General features: G+C 36.1%; 1 pseudogene; it reads left to right on the forward strand.

Annotated features, from left to right (window-relative positions):
- Nucleotides 1–4,015: 4,015 nt before the first annotated feature.
- On the forward strand, nt 4,016–4,575 carry LOC138146745 (putative protein PTGES3L pseudogene; annotated as a pseudogene).
- Nucleotides 4,576–12,437: the final 7,862 nt, after the last annotated feature.

Consider the following 12,437-nt stretch of genomic DNA (forward strand, 5'->3'; position numbering starts at 1 on the left):
CACACACACATACAAATACACAGATTTATTAGATCTTTGTGAAGAGATAAGAAGGAATGAAAGGATTTGTAACTTCTATTGATAGAAGGGTTGGGAATGTTGCCTCTAGGGGTACAGGGGAAGGGGACAGGAAGACTTGGTCCTGAATGGAAGTTCAGTACCAACTGCTGAAAATATGCATCTAGGAAATCAAGGTAGACTTCATTTCCTTGAAAGCAGGGTAAATTATCTCACTAGATAAGAGTGACAAACTATCCATCAAGTCATAAAAGAGTATTATCAGGACCACATTTATGCATTATCCTCATTGTACATTAGAAAATTTTAAACACTCCTAGAGGGATAATCATCCATTGGCAAGCAAAAGTGGTCCATTTTGCATACTCATAAATGGGCATCTGTATAATACTTAAAGGATAATTTCTCCAAACACACTAGAGACACCAGACTTTGAAAACCCTTCCAGTAATCACCAGCAACTTTAGAAACTGAGATTTGCATCAAAGGAGAAATCTGTTTACTCTAAACTCTCTTCCAGATACACTCTTAGCTGTCAACACCTCTTCTGTCAAAGACTTCTTTGAAGTGGCAATTGTTAACAGCCACTAGCTTTCAGACTGGAAAATTGCTACAAAGTTCCTTATCAATGCTGTTCCTTCTGAGAGATCAAAAAACCTATTACTTTAGATATCCCATATACTGCAGACCTTGAAAAACGATTATTGAGCTTCTTACTGACTTTCTTATATCAACTCCCTTGTGTCTAACAGCTCAGGTCATTAAATGAACAAACAACAATTATAAGAAAGCCAAGATGTGATGATGAAATTCTAATGGAACAACTCTAGAAAGAACTTAACAGAAATAATATGTAACACAAGCAGAAGCCATTCTGAAAAATAAATATTAAATAATATATGTATAGGTATGTATATATTCACATATATACATGAATATATGCATACATAGATATTTCCCCATACAATGGATCTAGCTTTTAAAAAGACCTCAGGACAGTAGTAATATTAGAATGAAATTATTCTAACTTTAAACAAATCTTTTTAGTAATATCAAATGAATAAAATTGATTTAAAAAAATAGAAGAAAGGCAGATGGGCCATTATTGCTTTTCACTGTTTAAAATGTGACCTGGGACTTGACTATTTATATTTAGTTATATGATAAATGATCATCTAAATAATGTTAATAGAATTCATATGTCACTTTAAAATCTGAAAAATACTTTATCTAAAGCATCTCATTTGAACTTCATAACAATCTTATTAGCTAAATATTCCAAGTATTGCTTACTCCATTTTATAACTGAGAAAACTGAAGCTTGGAGATGTAAATTCCTTAAGTGCACATGGTCTCATAAACTAATAATTGAGACAGGCTATGATCTCATATCTTCCTGGGGCCTAATCTGGAATGCTATGTGACTGAATGATTCCTCCAAGAAGATGCATTTTAATGAGAACATTCAGGTCAGTCATATGTTCACTCTTCTCCAGCTGGTCTCTCAATCTCCCTACATGCATTAAAGAATCCATATTTAGATTTTCCCCAGCTACTGTCTCCCCCACTAGAATGTAAGTTCCTTGAGGGTAGGGACTGTTTTTCTGCTCATGTTTGTATTCTCAGTGCTTAGCCCAGTGCCGTAACACAGTACATACTCAATAATAACTTTTTGACTTTACTTGTCAAATATCTCATTCCATATAAATTCACTAATTGTATTTCTGTACAGCTTTTAGGAGCCCAAAAACAATCACTTGGAAACAAAGATAAGAATCTCACAATGGCCAATAAAAATAATTTTCTTCTATGGAATGCCAGATTTTAAACTGTTCCAGAAGTTACTCTGTGTTGGTCAATCCATGCCATCTTATTTTGAAGGGAAAGCAAATATTTCCATAACAATCAATATAATTAAGAAAAAAATCTAGATGTTTCCAAACCCATTAAGGAAAAAAAATCTATTTGTTTCACAGTCTCAGATAATTTCCTTGTTTAAATCATGACATACAATAAGGGACTTTCGCCTTTCTTTGTTTCCTAGCACTTAGCACACTACTGGACACATAGTAGGTCATTGAGTACTTCTAGACTGAGACAACAAGTGTGAATAAGGAGAGTATTTGAGGAGGTAGGTGAAGAGGGAGGGGATAACAGATAAATAGGATTATTAAATGTGGCAGGAACAAATTTAAACTCCATCTGGGTCTCTCAAATAGATGTTAGGAAAGTATATGTGGTTGTTTAGAGTTACTAACCACACACCTATCCTAACCCATATCCATTTTAGTAATTGAGTAGACACTATTACTTTCACTGGGAAAACAGAACTTAGTTCATTCTTTTCACCTGTAGCTCTTCAATAAATTGTCTGTTTCAGAAAATCAAAGTGCAAAGTGCTTCCATGGAATTATAGACTCCTGACAACCAAGGAAAAATTTACGGCCAAACTGAATATTTCAGAAATATTTATTTTAGCAATATGTAATTCAGCAGGACATGCATTAGAGGTTCAAATACATGTTATCTATTGGCCAATAGTATTTAATCCCAAAGGGGGAAGAGGGAAAGAAATTGGCTTTGTTTGTTTCCCTAAACAAACAAAACTACTTTGCTAATGATCCATTGGAGGCAAATTAAAAGGCAGAGTGAACCATTAATTAAGCAGCAAGAAGTTTAACACACAGGGGAACAACCAAGACACTCTAATAGGTAATCAACTGTTAAATTCTCAATTTCTGCTTGATCTGAAGTAGCATAGATGCCCTGCCCTTTCTCCTTGACTTCCATCTTTGATTTTTTATCAATGAAACTGCAATAGGGTTTTGAAAAGTAGAACTGACTTCTAAAGCAAATTTATTATGAAGATTAGTCGTGGCTGCATATGCTCTGGGCTTAATAGATATCAGGGTATGCCTAATGAGAACTTAGAAATCAACATAATGAAGCAATGATCTCTCCTATTTCCAGTCTCTATACTGCTTTTCTTAACATTCCATGTGCTATAAAACTTCAATTAACCAGCCCCTAATTCAGTAGAAATCTCAAATGATCAGAATTTTGTTCGTATTCAACATTTAAGATAAAAGAAATTCTAAGAAAATAGATTGGTATCAGGAATCTATATTAAAAACAAACTTGAGGCTTATTCTAACAAAAATAAAGATAATTCTAATTAAGAAGATAAGGATAAAATGCCTGAAAAGACTGGTGCAGATGCACAGCTAATATACATATATTTATACATCTATACATACCATAGAGAAGATGGAATCAAAAGCAGGTGCTTGAGAATAGGTACAAATGAAGAGTACCAAAGTTAAGAATAAGTTGAGACTAAATATGTATAGTAAGGGCAAAATTGAGGGTAAAACTGTCAATAGACTGTTTAGTTTTGTTGTCATCATGAGGAGTCAAACAATGAGGGCCACTGCTTAGGGAGATATCACAAGGAAAAAAGTCAAGGAAAGAAGACAGAACTATTCCTATTTAAATCTATTTACCTTCTATTTTCTCTATCAAGGAAATGGGAAAGTATTTACATAGAGCTGAAAACCAAAATTAGTGAGGAGATGATAACAAAGTTCTTAGCTGTCTTTCATGAGTTTTTGTCATCAGACCTAGATAAAACTCTATCTAAAATCTCTAAAGGAACCTGCAAATAAAACTGAGTGACTGAGAACTATGAAAAATTATTATAACTAGGAAATGGTCTGCAATGTTAGAAATGGGAAAATATCCTGGATTAGAAGAGAGAAAGGTAGATTCTTTAACCTTTGATTAATGAACTTGATTCTTGTGTAAATTTTGTATTAATAAATGAAGTTATGATATATATATATACATATATATATGACAGAGAGAGAGAGAGGGAGAGAAAGAGAGAGAGAGAGAGAGAGAGAGAGAGAGAGAGAGAGAGAGAGAGAGAGAGAGAGAGAGAGAAAGGGAAGATCATTGAAAATGAACATGGGTTCAAGAACTCAGCATCCGTTATTGATAGTTTGACGTAGAAAAAGAATGTCTGGGCATTCAGAAGCCCCAAACACGCAGCCACAAGCGCCATGGCACGACAGCATGCGCGGACTCTGTGGTATGACAGCCCCAAGTATGTGTTCATGGAATTTTGTGTAGAGGACAGCACCGACGTTCAGGTGCTTCTGGAGGACCACTGGATTGTTTTCAGCTGCAAGAATGCAGACGGCATGGAGATGTACAATGAGATTGAGTTTTATGCCAAGGTGAACTCCAAGGACTCTCAGGATAAATGTTCAAGCCGCTCAATCACTTGCTTCATGAGAAAATGGAAGGAGAAGGTGGCCTGGCCTCGGCTCACCAAAGAAGACATGAAGCCAGTGTGGCTGTCTGTGGACTTTGATAACTGGAAAGACTGGGAAGGGGACGAAGAAGTAGAGCTAGCTCAGGTGGAACATTATGCAGAGTTTTTGAAGAAAGCCAGTGCCAAGGGACCTCCCCCTGCCATGGATGACCTGGATGATGAGTCCAGTGGTGAAGATATGACAGGAACTTAAGCAACATTACAGAAGAGAATGAACATGCTATCTCCATCTCTCCATATTTCCTTCATGCCTTTGTAAATCTCTGTACATTTCTGAAAAAAAAAATTAAAAAAAATAAATAAAAAAGAAAAAGAATGTCTGGATTTCATCTAGGCATTTGATAATATTATTTTATATATTTGATAATATATAGTATTATTTTGGATAATATAGGAAAGTTGTAGCCTATATACCAAAAGCAATTAAATAGGTTCAGAAATGGTGTTATGTACAGACCCAAACAACAGTGATTCCTGTTAGCAGTGCCAAGACTCAGTGAGCTCTCTAGTAGAGAGGGTTCTTGTGATCTGTCCATAACCTTATTTTAATTTAACATTTTTACCAATGGCTTAGCTAAATCACAGATGGCATACTTAACAAATCTGTGGATGGCTGGATGCTGAGTTGGACAATAAACAATGTGGATGGCAAGACCAGAATTTTAAAACTTATTGGCAGCCTTGAAGGACAGGCTGAGTCTAACAAGATGAAATTTAATCACAACAAAAAACACCACCACCAGCAGCAGCATCCTCCACTTGGGCTCTAAAATCAACAATGCAAGTACAGGAGGGTGTAGCAACAAGCACCCTGCCACACCCAGGATGGCTACTAGTTCAGGTTCTTTGATCTGCTTTTCTAAAGGAAAGCAACTCAAAAACCGTTAACAATCTTACTTTAAATCAAACATATATCATTTACCTAGTTCAGGAGAAAAATTCAGCACCCTGAACTTCAGAGAATACAAACAGAAGTTACAAGCAGTCAAAAAAATACAGAAAAAAATAACACAATTCAAGATATTGACAGACAGGGCTTCTAGATGTCTGACCATTACATATATACAGTTAGTCACCAGAGAGAGAAGCACCAATATGTGGGTTTTCAAAGCTGGGGGGCTCAACGGCTGCCCAGAGTCTCATCTGGCCAAATCACACAGCTCTTCCCAAAGTGAGCCCCGAAGCAAAACCTCACCTCAGAGGTATATATAGCGTTCTTCAGGGTCAGATAACATCACAACCTTCATGACCCACTACCTAATTACAAAGTAACAAGGTGTGGGACTTCCTGAAAAACAAGCCTCCTCTAAGTAAGCTTCTCCTCTTGGGCTCCCCTCCACCCTTCAGCAAATTTCTCCCACCAGAGGTTCCCTGGGATCACATTCAGCCTATTAGGGGGCAGAATATATCTTCAAATCAGGAAAGGTCCTCAAATTCCCTTAGGCTTATTAAGGGGCAAAGAAGATCTGCAAATTCCCTTACCATTACAGAGAGTAGGGTTATTCCTAGAAAATAGTACACATGCAAAATATCTATGGACTTTCTTTCAATATAAGTCCTGGAAGAAAAAAAAATTAAAATAATCAAGTTTAATGAATACAATCATTTAAAATTTTCTGGTTCACCTTGAGTAATTCAAAAATGCATTGTCTGAGGATACTAATGAATATGTTTTCATTTTTTGTCAGGTTTTCCTGAGTCTCTTACCGCTCTAGTTTAGTTGGGATTAAATTTTAGTTTATTTGCTTTAATAAATGGTTGTATTCTGATATCATTTAGGTTTTTTTTCAAAAGTTGTATTTTATGCTGGTCAAAAGATTCTTGCTTTTTTTTAATAATTGTTACTAGAAACATCCTTTTGACAAAATTTTGCAATGGTTCTTAAAACTACAATTCGAGAATGGATGATGAATAGTAGGAACAGTATCACGGAACAGTAGTATGAAAGCTAGACTGGGAATCTGGGAACCTTTTGGGGTTGAGTCCCATTGGCAAGTTTGCCATTAACTACTCTGTGGCTTTGGGCAATGTACTGAACTTGTCTGGTCATTGTCCTATCCTTGTTGTCTTCCAGATGGTTATTGTTTCAGAAGGCTTTAGACAATCATGCCATCCAAAAGAATGGGGACAAAATAAAATAATAAAAGTGAGTGAAAATTCTGAAACTTTCTAGGAAAATTCTGCTTCCCTGATACACTGATTACTTTTCCCCCCAATTTTTATTACTCCAGTCTATATTGTATAAGCCATAACCAATTATCTTTGGCCTATCCAGGTACATTTTTATAGTAACTGCTAGTAACTAAAAAACAAATGAACAACAACAAAAAAAAACCTTAGTCTCCTCACTGTTCTTCTGACTTTACAAAGAATATACTTCCACTCCACACAGAGAAATAAAAAAAAAAAAAAACAATCCCTCAAGCTGTTAGGTCACTAGCTCACTTGGGATTAATTAGGCTGTTCAGCAGCAATATTTTGTCAGTTCTTGCTATTTAAAAGCATTCTGATCAAATATTATTCCATGCTTACTGTATATCTATGATATCTAAATAAGACATATGTACTGATAGACCATATCATTAGACTTCCATTACAATTGCTTTTAATATTATGGTCAATAAGTATTTTTTCATCCATTGGACTTCTCCTTAGTGGATTACTTCACTAATTCAAGAATTTATGATTTCATTAGTGATCTTCCTTCTCAAGCCTCTTATAAATTACATTATCACTTTGCTTCAGTAGATGGTCTTCGGAAGGTTTTTATAAAAAAAAAATAGAAATCATCATATTTTTATCTTCTCAATGTCAATGTCCTTGGCTATAACCTTAGTCCCTCTGTACTATTTAATATTTTATTTGTAATACAAACCACAAATTTGTGTTATTTTATTACATCCATATGGGGAATAGGAAAACACATATAGATGAACTAGATAGGAAAACGGTATCATTGATAAATAAGGTTGTTGCAGCATAAAGCAAATGGAACCAATAAAAATGATACAGTGTTAATCAATACAATACACATAGATACTAGTTTAAAACCATTATTTTCAGGACAATATGTGTAGGTATTTGTATATGTATCAAAGCAAACTAGGGATTCTAAATATCAGTACTAAGGGAGAGTATTTCAGGTATGGGGGACTATCTGTGCAAAGGCACTGGGGTGGGGGAGGCAAGTTTACATTTAATACAAAGTAAAACAGTTTGGTTGAATCTTAGAAAACAGAAAGGGGAGGATGTTATCAAAAATTTGGAAAGGCAGTATAGGAAACATCAAAGGAATGTGATGAATAAAACACACCAAGAGACAGAGTTTCTAGCTAATTAATAATTGTTTATTAAATTATTAATTAGACTAATGTGTAATGAATAAATTTATGGTCAGTGGTTTCTCTAAGTAACCAAGGACATGAAGGGAGGCTCTGAAATGCCTCAAAGCACTTCTGAAAGGAAATTCCCTTGAGAAGTGAAATTCAATACTGATTGGTGGACATATAATGAGAAGGATAGGCTAAAAGACTTTAGTTCCTCCTTCTAAAAACTTGGATTGATTATGAGACGCAACTACCTCAAGGGTACAGGGTAGGGGAAGCCATTTCCAGCAGGAGTTCTCTGGCTAATTTTCTCCTTCATGAGCTAGGTTTCCCTAAACTCTAATGGAGGGAATCAAGGATGGGGGCATTCCGCTCCCAGGGAAAGGCTTGCCCAAACTAGATTCTGTTTGTATTCTAAACAGAAATTAAGTTTTCCAGTTGGGTGGAATCTCACCCACCCTAGATAAGCCAGAGTATGTGCCTAGGGCTGGGAATAATCTCATTACTCAGCCTTGCTCTTCAGAGACTTGCTGATCTTTTCTGGAGCTGGAGGAGAAAGAGTGGATGACAAATGAATAATTAGTTACAAATAGTATAATATTAATTTCTCTCATTCCCCACTTTGATTCACTTGAGAGATATAATCTCCTCAATGAATCACTAATTAGTATGACAAACCCCTCATCAAGGGTTTTTAACCATGGGACTTATTATGGGAAATAATGTGAGAGGAAGAGGGAGAGAGATTGACTGACAGGAGCATTGACAGCATCTATCAATGTAGTCCCCTTTGTCAAGCAGGCCTTACAAAGAACAGTGGCACAGTTTCTTTCTCAGTAACCCATTCCCTTTGTCCATTTAATCAGTCCATCCTATCTTAGAGTTCAGATATCTCTTCCCATATAGCTGTCTGGTTTCTGAGAACATCTAATACAGTCCTCTGGTTCTCTGGAGATCTCTCCTTTTTGGCATTCTGGAATGGGTGAAGTTTCACAGCAGTTTCTTCTAGTGACTCTGCTTCTCCATTTCAAGTCACTGTCAGAGATCCCCTTTTACGCAAAAAAATCTCTTGTAAAATAGATAGTAATATAATTTAATAATCACTTCAAGTTTGCTTTGAAAATAAGTAGGTTATGTAGTGAGAGATAGCCTAAACCTCTTGACCCTAAAAAGAACACCAAAATAGGAATCCTTAGACTAGAGGATTTACATTTTTTTTCACATTCCTTGTTCCTCTTATGCAGGTACTTGATTTAGACACTGCCTCCAACAGGCTGAAAGGAAAATCTAAAAGAATCCATGAGGATCTGACTTGTAGAATCAGTTCTTTCAGTTATGAATTTGATATTTGCCATTTTAATTATGTAGACTCAGACTAAACTGTTTTTTAAATTGTCATTTAACTCCACTATAATTTAACTTCTGGTGTACATCTATTTCATGCTCTGGTGTTCATCTTCACCTCAGGTTCAAGTCCCAGGAAGGGAAAGAACATTAGTTTATTACCTGTAATTGAATTATGATGTAAGTTGATAAATTATGTTAACATATTAAGAAACTCAAATAATCTAACTTTCTTAAATTGCCTGATTTGTACAGAAAGTGAATAATACAATTGCTTATATATGTGTATGTGTGTGTGTGTGTATATATATATATATAAATTCTGAACCTAACTTTTACATTTGACATATAGAATTATCTGATTTTATTGTTATTATTATTTTTAATTTCCACCAAAATTTTCTTTCTAAGCAATTTACTTTGTTATTTTAGCTGCTCAGGAGTTTGTATCTGACCTGAAAAGTAAGAGAAGACAGTTGCAATTTGCTGAAGGAGAGGATGAGGTGACATGGTAAAACTTGTGCCTTAGGAATATCGCTATGGCAGCTGTGTGATGTTTGAACTGGAGAGAAGTAAGACTCAAGTCATGGAGACCAACTAAGAGGCTATTGAAGTAGTAGAGAAAAGTATGATGACCTAAAGTAGAGTTGTGGCCACATGAATAGAGAGAAAAGACCATATGGGGGATTGTCATGCAGGTGGAATCAACAATACTTAGCAACTAATTGTATAGTGGAATGAAGTAGTGTTACAAAACACTTTATGTACACTTTATTATACAATTATCTGATCCTCATATCATACACATCGACAAAAATACATGTGTATAGACATAGATACATATGTCTATACCTGTGTGTATGTATATACATACACAAATACGTATCATACAGACACATACGTGTGTGTGTATATATATATTTATGTTAATACAAGTTTTACTATCCTCATTTTGACAAAGTGGAGGTTGAATTCTGGATAACTAAAGTGACTTGCACAAGGCCTCAAGGCTAGTCCATTGTATAACCATGAAAGGAGTCATGATCCTTTTTTTTTTTTTATTCTTACTCCCTTACTGTTGTTCAATCATGCAGTTGTGTCTAACTCTTGGGGATCCCATGGGGCACTTCAGGTCACTGTCCATGGGCTTTCCTCAGCAAAGATACTAGAGGGGCAGAGCCAAGATAGTGAAGTGAAAGCATGGACTTTCTTGAGTTCTCCCCCAAACCTCTCCAAATACCTATAAAAAATGACTTGAAACAAATTCTATAACAGTAGGACCCACAAAATGACAAAGTGAAACAAATTTCTAGCCCAAGACAATCTGGAAGGTTGCCAGGAAAGGTCTGTTGCACTGGGCTGGGAGAGGAGCACAGTCCAGTGTGGGCTGCTCTGGCATAGACTGGGCCCCAGCAACACCTGGAATAGGTCTCAGGGGACTGAATCACTGGCAGCTGTAGTGGTTTCCAGACTTCTCAACCCCACAAATGCCAAAGCTGCCTAAGAAGGTCAGTAGAAAAGGTCTATGGGGCCTAGTTGAGAGAGGAGCATGGCCCACCCCCAGTTCTAACCCCAGTGCAGTGGTGGTAGCAGTGGCAATGGCAGCAGCAGCAGCAGTGGCTGCTTCCAGACCTCTGGGCCTACAGATAGTGGTTGGGGAATCAAGCTGCTGATCAGAGAGTGTTTGAAGGGATTTCTTTGCTGGCTCTGAGGCAGGATTCTCTTGCTTTGTCCCTGCTTGGATCTGGGCTGCAGTCCTGAGTGGCAGTCCTATGGCAAGGAGAAACACTAGCTTAGTGGAGTGTGAGGCTGCAATAAAGAGGGAATCCTCCTCACTGTTCCAAGGCATAAAAGAATACCTGTGGTCATTCACAAATAAGAGCACACACCAGCTGAGGAGTAAACACTCTCCTTTCATCATACCACCTTGGAAGAACTGAAAATTTACAGATCCCTAGAAATATCTCTGAAAACAGCAGCACAAAACCCCTGAAGCCTAGGACAATGCAGTCTCCCCTACTTAAGTAGAGTTTTACCTTAACAAGGATCTAAATAGTCAAATAATTGACTGGGAAAATGAGCAAACAGTGAAAAAAATAAGACTATAGAATCTTACTTTGGGGACAGGGAAGATCAAAACATACAACCAGAAGACCACAAAGTCAAAGCTCCTAAATTCAAAGCCTCCAAGAAAAAATATGAATTGGTCACAGGTCATGAAAGAGCTCAAAAAAGGATTTTGAAAATCAAGTAAGAGAAGTAGAGGAAAAATGGGTAGAGAAATGAGAATGATGCAAGAAAATCATGAAAAACAAATCAACAGCTAGTTCAAGGAGACCCAAAAAAATGTTGAAGAAAATAACACCTTTAAAAATAGACTAAACCAAATAGCAAAAGAGGTACAAAAAGACAATGAGGAGAAGAATGCCTTAAAAAGCAGAATTAGACAAATGGAAAAGGAGGTTCAAAAGCTAACTGAAGCAAAGTTACTAGAGTAGTTTGTCATTTCCTTCTGTAGGGGATTATCCTTTAACAGAACTTTCCAGTGGGACCTATCTGTCATGGTTAACCCTGCACAACATAACAAATAGTTTCATTGAGTTATTCAAGACCCTCTGCTGCAGATAGGTTGTGATCTAGGAGGGATTACAACTCCATGCTTGCCCTCAAAAGTAAGTAAAAATTTCAGCCCAAAACTAACTTATTAATTACACAAATTACAGCCTGATTCCACATTTCAGTCATGGTTTTTATGAAACTTGTGATTGCTCCATCCCTCAGTGATTTGTCTTTTCTCTTTATTTTCAGAACAAAACAATGTTTTTGCTTCTCTACAGTCATTCCGCCTTTAAAAGTGAACTACAACAAAGAACTGAGTGCAGTTGCCTCTTGGGAAAATAAAACATGGCTATATAGTATACATAAATTTAATTACAAACCCATTTCCTATCAATTCATTTATTAATTTTTCTAATCATTTTCTTGAAAAACTCCAATCCTTATTATAAATGTTTTTATCCCTCAAATGGCTTTTTGCCTTTTCCATTCTGCTTTAAAAAAATCACTTTAAATTGCCATCTGAATGTGATGAAGTCTTCAAAATGATCAATATCAATTCATACTGTAACTGTGGTCAAAGGGAGCCCAGAGTTTCAAGCAAGAAACCTGGAAACTGAAGAGCAACAAATTTTAGGAGAAGATATAGACTGTGCTAATAGATTGTTAAATCATACTGATAATGCAACATTTGGACAGATAAATCCCTATAACTAAATATTTGAAAGAATAACTTTACCATTATAAAAGTCTCATGTATATATAAATACATATATTATATACCTAAATTCAATACATTGTTTATTTAATATGCATGGAGACACACATATATGCATGTGTGTATATATCTCTCTCTC

This window comes from Petaurus breviceps, unplaced genomic scaffold (genome assembly GCF_028583685.1).
Source record: "Petaurus breviceps papuanus isolate PSGF00001 unplaced genomic scaffold, PetGlider_PUasm1.0 90769, whole genome shotgun sequence".
Lineage (NCBI taxonomy): Eukaryota > Metazoa > Chordata > Mammalia > Diprotodontia > Petauridae > Petaurus > Petaurus breviceps.